General features: G+C 53.3%; 1 long non-coding RNA gene across 2 annotated transcripts; it reads left to right on the forward strand.

Moving 5' to 3' along the window:
- Positions 1-429: 429 nt before the first annotated feature.
- Positions 430-8,207, forward strand: LOC140691419 (uncharacterized). Of its 2 annotated transcripts, XR_012067031.1 has the most exons (3): positions 430-646; positions 2,626-3,684; positions 5,627-8,207. It is a non-coding gene; the product is annotated as an uncharacterized lncRNA (long non-coding RNA). The 2 variants fall into 2 exon arrangements; XR_012067032.1 differs by lacking the exon at positions 5,627-8,207 and having other exon boundaries at positions 2,626-3,736.
- The last annotated feature ends 8,694 nt before the right edge of the window (positions 8,208-16,901 follow it).

Genomic DNA, 16,901 nt, shown 5'->3' on the forward strand with positions numbered 1-16,901 from the left:
AAGACTTGCACAAGGAGAACAGTCAGGAGCTTGAGAAGACGGTGTGCCCTGGGCAAGGACAGTTGCTGTGGAGGGAGGGAGAAGTGCTCGGTCCTTCCTGACACCGAGGAAGCATCTAGAGGATGGGACCGCTAACTGGTCCCATATGGGGTCAGCAGGTGTAGCAGTGAAGGATGAGTTCTGACGCAGGTCCCTGGGTAAATGGAATCATTTACTGGGACCGGGAACACAGGACGGGGCGTGGGGAGGGCGAGGGGACACGAAGTTGAGTTTCTGTGGTGTTGATTTCCACATCCTCGTGACACGTCCAGCTGGAGACGCCTGGTCGGCCATGGGCGGTGTGGGTCTGCAGATCAGACAAGAGCTCTGGCTTGGAGATGAGATCTGGGAATCATTAACATACAAACGGCGACTGAAGTCACTGGAGGACGGAAACGGGAAATTAAGAGGAGACGAGAATGAGGACAAAAACCAAATTAAAAGTAACATTTAACAGCGGCTGGGGGAGAGGAAGTCGGAGATGCAGCCGAGCGGGAAGAGCTGGGGCAGCCGAAGGAAAACCAAGTGAGTCTGATGAACACAGAGGAAGAATGGACCACGGAGAGAGAAGAGGTGGGCAGTGCCCAGTGCCCCTGAGAGACGGAGGGTAGGACACAGCCGTCGGGCTTGAGGGCACAGGTGGCCCTGGAGGTCTGGCTGAGAACCGCTTGGTAAAGGGGTGCATGAAAGCCGAATTGTAGCGCTCGCCTTCCAGACTCCCTGCCGGGCCAGCAGCAGCCACTCACCGTCTCGCCCACGAGTTTTCACTGGCTTCTTGGTTCTAGTTTTCTGCCGGCTCCCCTCTTCCATCCTAGACAGTTCATTTCCTGGATGCTCTTCCTCTCGCTCGCACCCACTGAGCAGGTCCAGCCCCCACACAGCTTTGCTCCCCCAACTCTCTCCCCCCCCAGCCCCTGACGAGAGCCCTACCCTCTCGCTCTCATCGCTTCCGTGGCTGAACCTCATCTCCCGCAGCTGCTTCCCCAAGTCTCCGGCTCCCTCTGTCTCTTGTCTCTCTGTCTCTCTGTCTCTCTGTCTCTCTCTTCCTTCCTCGTCCCTCCCTCTTGATGTGGGACAGTGACTTCTGTGCCTCACCCCACAGTCCCACGCGTACCTGGGCGCTCTGCTCTATACCGTCATAAACTGACGTTAACATCTTAAACTCAAGATCACCCCACTGAACCCTGCCCTGACGCCCTCCCCACCTTCCAGTTCCCCCATTTCCCCAAACAGGGAGAGTGGGTTCGCTCCTCTTCTGGTCCCAGCATACGGTACAGCTCCCCAGCCAGGCTCCTTCCGTTCGGCCTCTTCAACAGGCTGTACATTTTGGCCTGAGGTCCAGCTCCACCCATGCTTTTTTAACTTAAAAGCTCCAGGGCCTCTCCGTTGCCTGATGCGTCAAGTACACACTTCTTGGATGCTCCTCCAAAGCTCTCCATCACATTTTACAGCCTGCCTCTCCAGTTCACAGTCCCTCTACCTGCTCTCGCCAAGTCCCAAGCAAAGCAGGGGCCCTCCCTTCAATGGATTAAACCCGCATTTCTCACCCGGCTGCTGTCCATCATGTGTGTTTCCTCCCAGGAAATCCCTCCATCCCGTGCGGCCCACCTCCAGTGCCATCCCCGCCAGTACCAACTCCGCTCCTAGAAGCCCCCAGCCCCAGATCCCTCTCAGCACTCTTACTGCACTTCTCTCATGACACTCACTGCTTTTCATCTTAATTACAATCAGTTGTGTCTCAGAGTTATCACCTCTCAACCTAAGATGCCTCTCATCCAAAACCACATCTGCTCACCCCGAGCTTTCGGTGGGCAGTAATTATCTGTCAGCCTGAATAAATGAGATGCCATTGCACATGCGTAAGCATTTGCTAATAAGAGTTAATTTTTCCTTTTCTAGTGCCATCTAGAACAGAGGTCCCAAATTGGCAGTTAGAAGCTAGATCTGGCCCACAGATGTGTTCTGTTGAATCCACAGTTATTTTTTTAATTGAGTCAACATTTTAAAATGGAATATTTTACAGAAAATGCCAGATTTTCAGCTTCTCTAAAAGGAGAGCTTTCTGGCAACACTGAGCCTAGAGTCACGTGTGATGGTAAACGCGGGAAGTGGGGACCAGCCTGCTCCCTCTGGGTGGAACATCTGCTCCTCAGTTCACCCCACTCCCCAGCGCCCTATACAGACTGCCTGGGTCACCCCCCCAATGCGAACCCTGTGGGCATCAGAGGTTGCAAGCTCTCCCTGAAGTCCTTGCAAGAGCCTATGTTGACCCACGCACTAGTACCTGCGTCGGGTCATGGCTTCCCCTCCCCTCCCTCAGCCCCGCTCTTGCCTGCAGTGCCCTGGGGCCTCCACGTCATGTGCTGTGCTCCGCTCTCATCGCAGTGCACCTGCCTCTAATGCAAGTGGGATGATTAATGTGTGTTCAAGTGTTAATGAATTAATAATGTTAATATTTCCTGCATGGGTATAGTATGACAAATCTGTGTCAAGAACAATGTAGTGTGAACACACACCGACACACAGACACACACACGGACACATGTCATGGCAGACATCACCAACTGATCACAGTTCTCTTTCCAGCTAGGTCCTCAGAATTCATTTCAAGACAGCCCCTCAGGAAGCCACCACCGAGGGCCTGGAGCTGGCACTAGAGCAGGCGCCCTGCCTCCCTCACGTGCATCACCTCTTTATTCACGCAGCAGGAGGGAATGGTGGACAGCAGAGGTAGCATCGTTATCATCTTGGAGATGGGAAAGTGGATTCCGAAAAAATCTGTCACTTGCTCAACATTAAGCAAGATAAAGTTACCTGAGATAAATGTAAAATCCCGCGGTCGGGGCCAGCACCCACTCCCCCGCGGGAAGGGAGAGGAGTGACTTGACAGCTCACCAGGAAGAGACGTCGAAGCTTTAGTTGATTTTAACTGAAAAGAAATGAAAATATGATGTGGCTCCTGGAAAGTCAGTGCACACGTGGCCCTCAGCGATCGCGAGCGCGGCGCCCCCTCCTCTGCGGGCTTCCTAGGGCGCTGAGGGTGCGCTCCTGAACGCATCAGAGACAGACACGCCAGGGCCAGAGCGCAGCGTGAGAACAAGGGGGTACCTGGCTGGAGGAGAGAAGAGGCGGGGGTCACGGGCTCGGCACCAGGAGAGTGGAGCGGGACTCCAGAAAGGAAGACCTTTCAACGAGCGATGTCGCTCCCTGTGTGATCCATCCCGACAGAGGAAAGAAGGAGGAGGTTTAGGGGAGGTTCACACCCCGGGGAGGGAGTCTCACTCCACGCCTCTTGCGCTCCTTTCGTGGCTGGTAGCCTGTGCTTGCAGACAGCTGACACTGAGCTGGGAAGGGCGGGGGCCAACTGTGCAGGTGCCTGGCTGTCCACTTACCCGCTCCGCTAGTCCACCTGCATGTCAGCAGAGTCAGTGCCTTAGAGCGAAGGAGCATCTAATGTGGTGACTGAACACGGCCCCCGTGTGCCCCTCGCGTGCGGGGGTGATCACTCAGCCCCGTTCTGTTGCCCTCTTAACCCAGACGTGAGCTCAGTCCTGCCAGCCCAATGCTGTAAAGTGCCCAGGGAGGTTCGACTTCCAGAAGGATCACAAAGGAACAGGGCCAGCCTAGCTAATACGCTAATAATTGGTAAGCGCGGCAACCTTTGAGTGTTTTTGTCAATAAACAACCCAGCACTGGGGCTCTGCTGCACTCTGTGGTGCCGGGATTTGGAATCGGGGACTGGAGGCTGTGCTGGGGGTACGGGGAGGGGGATCAGGTAACAGGAAATATGAGACAGAGCCCACGGGCAGAGAAGCAGCCAAGGCCCTCCCCCAGATGGGTAACCCTGATCTGAAAAGAGCACAGCCAGAACGAAGCCACAGGGCAGTCTTCTGTCCGTTCGTCTGACTGTCTTTCCAGTTGGCTGTTGTGCTGAGCTATGATGGACATACAACATGGCACAAGTTTAGGGCCTGCAGCCTATTTTGATACGCGTGTACGTTGCCGGGATCACCTCTCTGAGCAGCTTGCGGACGTGGGACAGTATTCCTGTCCACGGTCTTTGTCACTGTAGACTATTACGAGGTGTTCATGCAGCATTAGAGAATTCTGAATTTGACTATATATTTACCTTTACTGGTGAGATTCGTACTCTCATATGTTTTCCTGTAATGAACTAGCATCCTTTTATTTCAACTTGGAAAAATTTGTTTAAATTTTCTTACAAGGTTGGTCTAGGGCTGATAAACTCACCCCGCTTATCTGTCTGGAAGGTCCTTATTTTTCTTTCAGTTTTGAAGAACAGTTTTGCCGGGTGGAGTACTCTTGGCCGGCAGTTTCTGCCTTTCGGGACTTTGAATACATCATGCCACTTCCTTCTGGCCTGAGAAGCCTCTGCTGATCATCTTAGGGAGTTTCCTTGTACACAGCAGTTGTTTTTCTCTTGCTGCTTTTAAGATTCTATCCATGTCTTTACCTTTTGGCCGTTCAATTATAATGTGTCTCATTTTGGGGCTATGGGTTCATCTTATTTTGAATTCTCTGGGCTTTGCAGATCTGGATGTCTCTTCCTTTCCCCAAGTCAGGGATGTTTTTAGCCATTATTTCTTCAAATAAGTTTTCTGATGCCTTCTCACTCTTCTCCTTCTGGGACCCGTATGATGCAAATACTGCTCCACGGATGGTGTCCCCTGAGTCCCTAACGCTATGTTCACTCTTTTTCATTCTTTTTTCTTCTTGCTGCTCTGATTGGGTGAATTCCACTGCCCTGTCTTTGAGTTCACTGATTCGTTCTTCTGTTTGATCTAGTCCACTGTTGAACCCCGCTGTTGAATTCTCAGTTCAGTTATTGAATTCTTCAGCTCTGTGATTTCTCTTTGATACTTTCTTATATTTCCACTCTTTGTTGAAAGCCTCGCTTTGTTCATGCATTGTTCCAACCTCAGTGATCATCTTGATAACCGTTATTTTGAACTCTTTATCAGGTAAATTACCTGTCTGCATTTCATTAAGCCTAGAGTTTTCTATTATCCTTGTGTTCACAAGCTCCTTTCAGTGAGATATTGGCAACCTGGAGCCAGGCAGAGAGAAACAGGGAGACGGCTCCCACTGGCCTCCCTGGGGGATCTGGTGGCCCCTAGAAGTTTGCTAAAATAAGACCCTGACCCTCAGGCTGCAGCTTTTAAGCTACGCAAATAGGCCTTTCTCAGGGAGAGGCTGGGAGGTGGCGGTTTCTCTCTGCTCCCTCTGCACTGACTCCTGAAAGGACAGCGTGGCATGGCCTTGCAAGCCTGTCAAGAACCATCTCTTTGTTTGCTGTAGTCTTGGGGGACGGGGAGGGTCTCTGGAACACAAGCTCCATTGGCTTTCAGAGCTAAGTGTGTTGGAGGCCCATCCTTCAGGCAGAGGTCTTAAAGATGGTGAAACTGGATTTGGGTCCGAGCCCTTCACTCCTCGGGGAGAAGCTGGGGGTTGTGAGTTTACTCCTGACTCTGTGTTGCCGAGCCAGGAAAGGGGTAGTGGGTGGTGAGAGCATGTCTTGGCCTTTCCTCCCCATTTAGATGTAGGCTTTATTGTTCATTTCCCTCAGCAGCTTCCGGATCTCCTAAGAGGAAACTGTTCCGTGTGCAGCTGCAGAGTCCGTGTGCATGGAAGGAGGGGAGATCAGGACTTCCTGTGCCGCCGTCTTGGACCAGAACCCACGGCTATATTTTGGACACCGTGGTCCTAAAGTCACTTTGATATCACAGAGAAAGAAAATTATTCTCTTAAAATCACGTCATTTGAGTTGCCCCTGGCTGTCCTCCTCTGACCTTGCGTTGCCCGGTCCTTCCTCACAGCCAAGGCACACGATGGGATGTAAATGATGACCCGGGGCCCTGGGAGGCTCCCAGGGCCTTCAGAATGGACTGGTGTTAGGCTGCCACCCGCAGCCTGGCGTGATACTCCATGAAATAATGGGACGGGCCCCTCAGGAAGGCCTCACAGCAAAAGATACTCCACAAAGACAAGGCAGCTGTAGTCCAAAGGGAACGCAGCCTGGACACGAGGGAGGAGGGCTCAGTGCAGCAAGGCGTAGTCACCAGGGAAGAAAACACTGGGAGTCACAGCCTTTCTGTGAGCATGGGTGGGTAAGGGGCTGGTCACGGGCGTAGAGTTTTCGGAGGGCACAGTGCGGCCGGGGGCCCGGGCAGCAGACAGCTCTGACAGTCTTTCCAAGGCACCAGCGCCCAGAGGAGGCTGAGACGACCTGCGTGTGGAGGAGGAGCTCTGAGCCGGCCGGGAGCTTCAGGGGGCTTCCCATGGGGTCTGGAATTATTGCAGCCCAAAGTTTAAAGGGGGCAGTGAGAGAACACGCCTGCCAAGCAAGGAGAAAATGTGACAGCTCAAGGGCACTTCTATCCCATCACAATGGGAGCCATCTCTCCGATTCAGGGACCTTCCCTGCAGATATGCAGTCACACCATGTGTTGCCTGGGATCTCCAGAAGCAAGTTGGGAGAACGGCTGTTACCTTCTACCTTTTCAGAGCCGAGAAGTAGGAAGCACGTTATGTACATGTTCTCGGGGACCCCCAGGTATGCAGCATGTGTGCACGTGCATACACACACACACACACATATTTTACTTCCTCGCTTCCTGAGCCAAGATACAGCTCATCTACTTAGCTTGACAAGAACACAAATGGGGGAAAATAGAAACAGAATATTCCTGTGCGTCACGATCTGGCAACACTAGCCTTACCGCCATCTAACTCCCTGGTGGAGTAGAAGCCTCACCTTCTGCTGGGTTTTCAAACGTGGTAAGAACCAAGCACACCTTCCCAGAGAGCAAAGCTTCTCTGCCTCCTATGGGGCCGTGTCATACGAAGCACCGTGCACAGGTGGCCGCCTATTAAATGCCTTTGAATGATCCTGGGGAGGGACCAAGGCTGATGCGATCAGTGTGGAGGTAGCAGGCTTCTCTGGACCGTGTGCTGGGATGTGCTGAGCTCCCTTGGCTCTCTCGGCTAGCTCCATGGGGGAGAGGGAGTTAATGGCATCTAGCCTTGCTTTTAAATACTGAACCAAGCAGCTTTGGTCAACAGCAAACAAAAAGTAAAATAGAAAAGAAAAAAAAATTTGCTCATAAAAAATTCTAAAACTAGTGATTAATGGATATACTTAACAGGGTGTTGCTTACATCCATCTCTGTCAGAAGTTGTCTTGATCGCTTTTGGAGACCTTTATCTGTGTTAATTTTGAAAGAGATTATCATGAGAAGTATGCGTTGAGACGTCATCTTTCATCTCTTAGGGCTGGGTGGTAGGCTCTCCAGGGGTGCAGCCTGGAGCTTAGTGACAGTGCCACCTCTCTGCCACCACAGTGTGGGGGGCCTGGAAACACTGCCTGCTCCCCTCTGAACAGAAAACCACGGTTTCTTCCAGTGCCACGTTCATGGGCAGGATCAATGTCTATTTCTAAGAATCAGGCTCGGGTAATAACTCAGTATTAAATGCTTGACTGAATGAGGTTCTTCTAATCCCCTGCACTATATAATCTAACTCCTCTTTGTAGGAAAACAGAGGCAGAAAAAAAGCACAGGGCCCCCCAAAAAAGGACATGAGGTCTGCCGTTAATGATGTGGCCAGATTAGCTCGGCGTGGGCCTGGGGCTCTGTCCCTCTAACGATGCTCTGTCGTCATTTGGGGAAACAGCTAGGAGGTGAAGCTGGAAATCATGATCTTCTTTCTGAATGTCTGCTAAAGTGATGGAGGTTTGGGTACACCACAATTCAACCTCTCTGATACAAGTAATCTTATTGAATAAAATGTTCAGCTGAGAGCCACTGAACCACTTACAGCCTGTGAGGAAGTTCCAGTGAGGCGGGAAGCCCCATAAAAAGACCGGCAGGGCCCCCAGGCAGGGCCGCTACTGCCTCCCAGCACCACCCGGTTCCCTGGCCCAGAGGCTCTATCCCACTTTTTGCCTCTGAAGTGGCTTACTTCTAGGAAAGTGGAACTGACCCCTATAATTCTGTTGGTTCCCTGAGCTCATTCTGATTGGTTATTTCCTTCATTTCTGATTGGTCCATTTCTACAAAGCTTGTTCTTAATTAGTCAACTTTTGTCGTACCTTATTTGCATATGATGTTGGAAAGTGTAAACTGGCAGCCTGTAAAAGCCTGTGTAAACCTACAGACGGGTCTACTGCTTGAAATGTTAACTCCTCTGGGCCCGCTGGCATATAAAACCTGAGTTTTCCAACTCTCCGAGTGCTGCTTTGCCCAGATCCAGGTTTTTATCACAACTGAGCTGTAACACTGAGCTGTGACACTTTCTTCTGCAACACCAGGAAACAAGATACAGTTTTCAAAGAAGAACTCAAAAGGAAAGGAGAGTCAGGTGTGTCTGACACCTTCTCAACACTTGGCATTAGTGTCCCTCTGCTCTTCCTGGGCGCTGTGGCTCATGGGATGTCCAGGAGGCCTGACCACACTCTCTAGTGGTCACCGCACTGATGGCCATGTCGCTCAATCCAGATCCCTGGGCCACAGCCTTATGGAGACACAGGACACAGACCCTTTCCCTGAATGGGACATGTAGGAGACGGTGGCATTTTCCATCCAAACAGCAAGTGGCTATTTTGGTTTAATGGACATCTTGATTTAGTTTGGACAAATTGCTTCTCTTTTCACTATTGGGTTGCAGACTGGGGCCTGCTCTGACACCCTGTGACCAGTTTCCCCTGATGGAGAGGCACGGGTGTGTTGCTCACACACTCAAAGGGCCCTATGACCCCTGTAACAGGAGCGGGGTTTTGGGGGACTTTCCCTATGAAACAGCCGCTCAGAGGAGTGGAGTAGCCCACTGGGTGCCCCGCGACAAGAAAGTGGCTGAACTAGAATTCCAACTCGGGTCTGGTGGCTGCAAAGCTCGCTCTGCACGTGACCCTCCTCCCTCTCCCTGACTGGCTCCAACTCGCTCTCTCTGAGCCAGGAAGGGCTGAGTAAGAACCCTCAAAGGAGAAAGGAGAGCCAGACAGCAACGTGTCCTGAGACCGCTCGGAAATTCAAGTCCAGGCAAGACGTCCAGAGTCCACGCAAAGACGGTGGGCGATGGCCCAGGTGGAGAACCAGGCCGCGCGCCGCAGCTCACATCCTACGAGGGAGCAGGGCAGGACTGGCGGGGAACCGGGCACGCAGCGCACAGGGCACAGAGCCAGAGGCTGCTGGCCTTGGCTCTGCTGGTCCTCGGCGGGTCTGGCCTGAAGCCCTGCAGGTGAGGAAGATGGGGAACATCTGACGGCCAGTGCACCTGGGAGCAGGGGGCAGACCCTCTTCTCTGGCAGAGGCGTTCCCCTGACAGGTGGCAGGAGGGGAGCCTGTTCCTAGTCAAGCCGAGTTGGATGCGGAAGCTAGGATGAAAAGCGACTGTGATGCCATCCCTCCAAAGCCCCCGCGGGCAGCGGGAGCGGCGGCCGGCTGGACCTGGTGGGGGACGGGAAGCCTTCCCAGCAGAGGACCAGCGGAGTCCAGACCCGAGGAGACCCTAAACCATGGTGACCGGCGTGGTCACGGTAACAGCAACACTCATGGAGAACGCGTCATGGCCGAACACCCGACACGGCTCCCTGTGTATCACTCGGCCATCCTGGGGCCCCCATTTCCCCAGCGAGGACCTGGGATCCCCAGGGCTGAGGGAGTTGCCCACATCAAGAAGCACACGCTCCTTGTGAAGAACGTCCACGGTCCAGGCAGAGTCAGACCCCAGGGTCTGCACCCTCCCCCAGGGGTGCCCCAGCCTGGGGCAGGATGGGGTCCCCAGTGAAGGGACACACACAGACACACAGACCCACACACAGGCACACTAACACAGACACACACAGACATACTCATATAGACACATTAACACACACACACACACTAACACACACACTAACACACACACAGGCTTCCTGTATCAAACTTGGCCGGTCTCAAAGACATTCCCAAACCTTTTTATTTTTAAAATGACCACATGCATCCCTTTTCCTCCCAGAAGACACATCTTAAAATACATTTAAACAGGAGCACAATATTTGTCTTTTCACATCCCTCTTAAGAGCAATTTGCTTATTAATCTTTTCCCCAAATTTAACTTTTTTCAAAATGGAAATCATTTTTTTTTCACTTCAAAAGAATTTTTGGGAAGTTTAGACCATATTATTGAAACTTCCTAGATCCAGTTTCCTTCACCCAACGTTTCTTCATTATTCTGGCTGAATTCTATAGATAGCTAAGAAGCTTGGGTCAAATCCACGGACCTGCTCCCAGCCGGCACATTTAACACCTCCCTTTAGACCAGGAGCTGTGGGATCGACAAGCCAAAACGCAGGCAGCCTCTGCACAAGAGCAGGTTTAAAGACATTTGCCCGTGCTGTTAGCTGAGACGTGTGTTTAGCGCTTCGGGTTTATGGGCAGGACAAGAATTAGAGCAGTTCCCGTGACAAACACAAGCGTATTTCACTAGTTCATCTGAAGGCGCTGGTTTGAATTCTAAACACTCTGTGTCTTTTGAAAACCGGTTTCGTGGAAGCTGGTTTAGGGGCAGGTCCACATGAACAGTGGGTCGTTCTTATTTGTGATTTTACTACCAATGCCAACAAGACCCTTCAAAGAAGCTCCCGGGGACTGTCGTGCCTCAAAGGGGTTCGTTTCCTCGGGCGCCCTATCCTTGTTCCCAAGTGGGCTCTTCCTGATGAGCACAGAAGCTGAAAACAACACCGGAAAAGCATCCTGGAGAAGGGTGCCCGACGTTCTAATGGGTTGCAGATGGGCTGGGACCCTTCCCGCCATGTTTATTGTCTGCTAGCTTCCTTCCCTCTGTCTGCAGTTTTATGACTTTTTTCCTCGTTAGTCTCCTGGACGCTTGAATCAATCCACCGAATCCTTCCACGCTGGGGAAGAGGAGGGGGCTCCGCGGCAGGGGGACGGGCCAGCAGCCCTTGGCCGTGAAGCTACTGGCAGATGGTCAGAGAGGGTCCTCGGTCTTTGGATTGTGTCCCTGTGAGTCAGGTCCAGCAAGGAGGTTGGGAAGTGTGCATTTCTGTAAAGATATTAAACCTACTTTAACACACACACACAATTTCCTCCCCACAGTTAGAATAACGTCCTTGGAGACCAAGAAAGCTTATCCAAGCCAGCTTCATTAGGGCTGACTCTCAATCAGTGACGCTCCGGCTGCCAGAGGATTATTCTGTGAGGAAAGTAAGCACATTGATGCCTCTTCCCGTTAGTGCTCACTGGATCACGAGACGAGGAGGATTATAGCCTGACACTGGTGTATCCTTGCTGAACTTGCGATGTGACGCCTCAAAACCCAACCACCACCGACCAGGTCACCTATCACCGACAGGGAAATAAAATTCAACAGAGCCAAACAGCAGAAGACAAGATGCGGGGTGGGTGTAGCCCAGTGGCAGAGCTGCACGTGCCCGAGGTCCCGGGTTCAATCCCCAGTTCCCCCATGATAATAAATAAAAACAAATTACTGCCCCCCTCAAAAAACAAAAAACCAGGAAAAAAAAAAAGATGGAACATGGGATATACACTGGATGGGGAATCAGAGGCTTGACTTCAGTCCTCCACAGCTCCCCGGGTCTGCACCAGGCACCTGCCCCGTGTTTGCTCAGCCTCCTCCCCTGCTTCTTCTGGGAGCTGTTCTCCCCACGCCACCCGGTGCCACCGCTGCTGCTGGGGATGTGGGTCGGAGTGCTCGCTGCACGTGACCCAGCTGTCCTGACTTTGAATTTCTGACTTTGAACTAAGAGAAGACGGCCCCTGTGCCTTGTGGGAGAATCTGGCAGCCACCAGTGATCATGTTTGCCACCAATTAGAAGCAGTATGTCTGTGGAAGGAGAAGAGGATGCGGACACATGTGGAGCTGCAGAGACGGGGGTCAGAGCACCCGGGACATCAGAGACCGCCTGCTCCAATTCCGTCACTCCGAGGCCGAGATCCGACTGTGCCCTCCCAGAGCGTGGGTCTGCGGGCCGCTCCATCCTGCTCGCCCCTGGGCTTGCGTGCTGTGGGTTCTCTCCCATAAAAGCAGAAAGGCCTGGTGACAAGAATGCTAGGAATTCATCTCTCTGGGCCTCCATGTTGTCAAAAAAACTTCAAAAGCACTGTATTGCTGGGAGGGGGGTGTTTCTCTGCTGTCAAAGGGCCCTGAAATAACACTTTCTTACTCACGGGTAAAACTTCAAAGCTGGTTTGACGCTCTGCCTTGTGAATTTGTCAGGGGCTCAAGCTCCTTCTCCCCCGAGGGTACCCAGGCGCCCACCAAGGAAATGACTGCTCGGCCAGGGCGGGGGTTCGAAGCTCCTTCCACCTGGTGGGGTCTGGTCACTGATACGGACCAACGACCACTGTGTGTTTCCCACTCTTCCTTCTCCGAATGGGAGCGCTTCCTGCTGACTGTCACTCAGCTCGCCCGTCAGATGTTGCGTGTTGAGTGTGAAGAGCGATGACTCCTTTCACTGTGTGGAGGAGCCTCCGTGGACGTGGCAGTGTGGCAGGAATCACCCAGAGATCCCCGACGTGGGGACAGTGACTGTGGGACTTCAGGGTGGTCTCTTGGGGAAGGGCTGGGTGTGGTCTGTGAGCAGAGAAGGCATGTGGTTGTTTGATTGGCCAGAAAGGGGACTCTGACAAAGACTGCCGATGATCCCCCCAAATCTCCCTGTTAATAGAATGCCCAGGTTTTAGCTGGGTGGACCAGTGTATAATAAAGGATACATATCCCAGCCTCCTGCAGCTAGGCGCGGTCACACGACCAAGCTCCGGTTAATGGGACATCACGGAGGTGACGTGTTCACCTACGGGTCACGACCTCCCCGCCCTCCTCCTCCCTCCTGACCATCATGAGTGATGCGGATGAGACCAAAACCTGAGGTATGGCACCCAGGTCCCCAACACAGTGAAGCCCCCATGTCAGCTGGGACCATGACACAGGAGAGAGAAGATGTCTGACTCCTTAAGCCTAGACATTGGTGTATATTGGTGGACATTGGTGGACATTGGTGGACACTGGTGGACATTGGTGTATATTCGTGGACACTGGTGTATATTGGTGGACATTGGTCCTGATAGGGCAGCTGGGCATTATTTCTACTCTCACAAGCACTGCCAAGTACACATCCAAGTAGCTACTCATCTCAGAATTAGGAAACTCAGTTTCCTGTGCGAATGTGAACCTCTAATATATGCTGGAGACAAAAGTTTAAGGCAATTAAGAGAGGTGACCCTGCCTTTGTCTGGCCTTCCTTCCCCACTCCTTCCCCAGGTCCTGGGGGCAACTGTGTGCCTGCCTTCCTCCCAGAAGCCCGCCTCTGCCCTCGTCCCCCTCAGTCTTGCCAGGCGATGGAAGGCCTGGCTCGGTCTCACTGGGGCTGGCAGAACTCAAGAGGCGCTGCCTCCCACGGAGCTGGTGTTATGCAGGACACAGGCATGGCTGCGGGGACACAGCAAATGTCAGGACCCATGGCCACAGGGCAGAGCCTGGGGCAGGGCTAGGAGCGTCACTGACCCTCTGCCCCAACACCCCCACCTGCCCCCAGATGCTCACTGTCCGGCAGCTGAAGGGCTAGCGTCCGACTCACCTGGTTAGCAAGGCTCACCAGGACCTTGCTTCAAGACTAAGTCTGGTGTCCATTCGGACTTATCGGGCCCCAAGTATGTGAACAATTAAATTCTCGGAATCAGCCTTGCCAGTAGGTGCCAGGCTGTGCTTTTCCATCTGCCTGCCTGTTCAGGCCATTCAAATGCATTTTCACCACTCCCCTCCTATCATTCCTTATTATTGCCACTGGACTGGAGCCTGTGTCCTGATACACTGCCGTGTTCTTGCAAATTCCCTTCCTCATTGGCAATAGTTGGGTCCTGCCATGAATGGAAAAGACTCAATGTCATTTCCCTGCCCTCTTGACTCCGATGGCCACACACAGCCCATCCTACAACAGATAGATGGGTGGGTAGGTGAATGGATGGACAGAAAAGACAAGACAAGATAGATTAGACAGATAGACAGATGTCATGCATCACTGACATCTACCTAACTACACACTCAGGGGTACTGTCATTTAAAGCTCTGGACCCAGAACACCTGGTTCAGATCCTCGCTCCATCACTTAAAATCCTGGATGTGGCCTTGGGAAAGTTAACCTTTCAAAGCATTGGCAACTTCATCTTCAAAACGATAAGCATAGCACTGACCTCACAGTCTCATTATGAAGATCGAATTGTGCGTAATCAGGAGGCGAGGAACCCAGCTGATGTGTGCCCTTGCGCTGAGCTCGCCACCTGCCCGGCCATGACTCGGGCCATCGCGCTGCCTCTCAGCACCAGCCTCCACCTCTGAGCTCTTCTTCCCAACACATCCGGTCCTAGCTTCTGTCTCGTTCCACCTGCCAGTGATGCCGACCCCCTGCTGAGGGTGCTCCGTCCCACCCAAAGCATGACAGCCTTACGCGTGCTTACAGAAGCCATGAGAGTGAGCACAGAAATTAAATATCGTGCCGACATCTGCAGCTCTGTAAGCCAGAAGCTGCTGAACTGCTGCAGGGATGAGCGTGGTGGTCCTCCCCCAGAGGTCCATCCTCTGTCCTTCAGGGTCATGGCTGGAAAGGACGAAGGACAGCGTGCGCCAGCTGGCACATCATCCCTTCATCTCCATGCTCCTGAGAACTTTCTAGAACTTACAGGAAGAGCATACCACAAAGGGAGTTCGGATTTGTTTCTGAGTTCCTGGAATTAACCCAGCTCCAGCATTCCGCTCGCCTTGGTGTGGACATGAGTCAGTCAAGGCAATCTGTGCTCCCTCTCCTGCGGTGGGACCACCCTGCTGCGGAGTCAGTCAGCATGGGAGGAGGGAGGTGACAAGGATGTGAGTGCCACCAGGAGTCCCACTGGGAAGGAATTTCCAGGCCCTGGCACAGAACCTGGGAGCAGCTGCTCCCACCCTGGGAACAGTGCTGGCCTCCGATACCAGTAACAGTGAAAAATTGTCAGACGGGGAAAACTTCCCTGTTTGACTTACAAATACGCCACCTGTTCCATGAACAGGGGTCCCCTCCGTCAGCCCAGAGCCTCACCTCTGAGCACTGCCCTCGGGTTGAGAACAGAGAACAGTGTCCATGTGGCTTTGCCCCAGGGATTTTCTCAACCTTACTCTGGGGACCTGTTCACCTAGGTAAGAACCATCCCTTGCCCTCTGTTCTCTGAGTGCAGGATTTGCATCATCTTAGAAAGGGCGGGGATGACAATGACGCTGGGAAGGGCTAGGGTAGCAAAGGACAAGCAGTGGAGGACTGGACAGCAGCGTGGAGGTGAGGATGGGAGGGAGATCGGCGAGAATCGGTCCTGGAGGAGCCACCGGTGGTTGTGCACAGCCAGGCACACATGGGCCAAGGACTCCGTGGGGCTTACGGTTGCAAGAACCCACCCATCTGCAGGCCCGCAGGAGACACCCATGACTGAGGGTTTGAGGACCTCATGGCAGAGCCAGAAGGGCCATCAGAATATTTGACGACTTCCCTCGCACGGCCCATCCCATCGCATCAGTGGTACAAGCCCAGCTGTGCCCACGGGAGGTTCTGACCCATCAGGCTGCTGGGCTGCAGACATTGCTGTGGACGCCCTGCCCCTGTGTGTCCCCCCACCCCGCCCACCCCCACCCCCACCATGGCCTCCATCCACCGGGTGGTGTGCTGGGCAGGGCAGATGCTTCCGTGGGACTGTGTCCAGCGTGGCCCTGGTGGTCTGGCCTAGAGGGCAGGCATGGCTTCTGGGCAGACAGGACATTAGATGCAGTGAAGGGATCCAGGCCTCCCTGGGGCTTTGTGCACCTTAGGCCCAGGTGTGCACCTTTCGGGGTACAGGCTTCTCCCTCTGTCTGAAAACAGAGCAGTCCAGGGAAGCCTGTCCTAGGCTGAGATGGCATAAAAGTGAAAGTCCTCTTCAGGCCTCTTCTGGCTGGGAAACAGGTACCAAGGTAGGTTTTCATAAAAGCAGAGCGGTGTAAAGTAGACTTTCGTAGAGTGGGGGACACCATATTGCACAAGCCAGAGGGACAGCCGTTTACTTTGGCGCTGAACTCCCTGGCTGTCGTGGCTGACGGATGGCTGGCCCACATCAGCCTCATCCTCTGCCTTGGTCCTACAGGCCCTTTGAGGATGAGGATGGCACCCCAGTCATGGTGACTCTCCGCACAGCGAGGCGCGGGGCCGGCTGCGTACCGGGATGGAGCATTGGAGGTGGACACGTAGACTTCGAGGCTCTGCTCCTCATCCTCGTTCCCCATCCCAAGTGTCCTCTATCTGTGGAAATATGACTTCCATCTGTGGCAAAGGAGCGTAAACGTTTGCCAAAATTTTCCCCTCTGCAAAGCTCTTCTCCGGCCAAAGATGACTCATTCGGCTCTGAAGCAAAAGACCTGGAAAGGCCAGCCCCTGCAGGGGCCTCGGGCCAAGCGCAGGATGTGAGAGCCCACTTCTTCCTCCGCAGCATCAATCTCCCTCCACTCTCCAATGACCTTACTTGCGGAAGCACAAAGGCACCAGCTCACTCTGGGCTCTGCTCTGCCAACAGTCACAGATTTCCGCACCATGGTGTCGCCTCTCTTTCCCTGGAGAGCATCCCAAACGTCCTCTCACCTTGGAATGTTTGGGGCACTGGAGCCAGATAGGACTGGCAACAGGAGGGACTCAGAGCAGCTGAGCTCCGTCCGCCCCCTCCTCCAGTCCTGGGTACCACCCAGCCTCCCCAGGCTCCGAGCAAGTAGCAAAGGGGAAAAAGTGTCTGGTACGCAGAGTGTGTTCTATAAATGGCGTTGAAATACTTGGTGCAGAA

Source organism: Vicugna pacos, chromosome 35 (genome assembly GCF_048564905.1).
Source record: "Vicugna pacos chromosome 35, VicPac4, whole genome shotgun sequence".
Lineage (NCBI taxonomy): Eukaryota > Metazoa > Chordata > Mammalia > Artiodactyla > Camelidae > Vicugna > Vicugna pacos.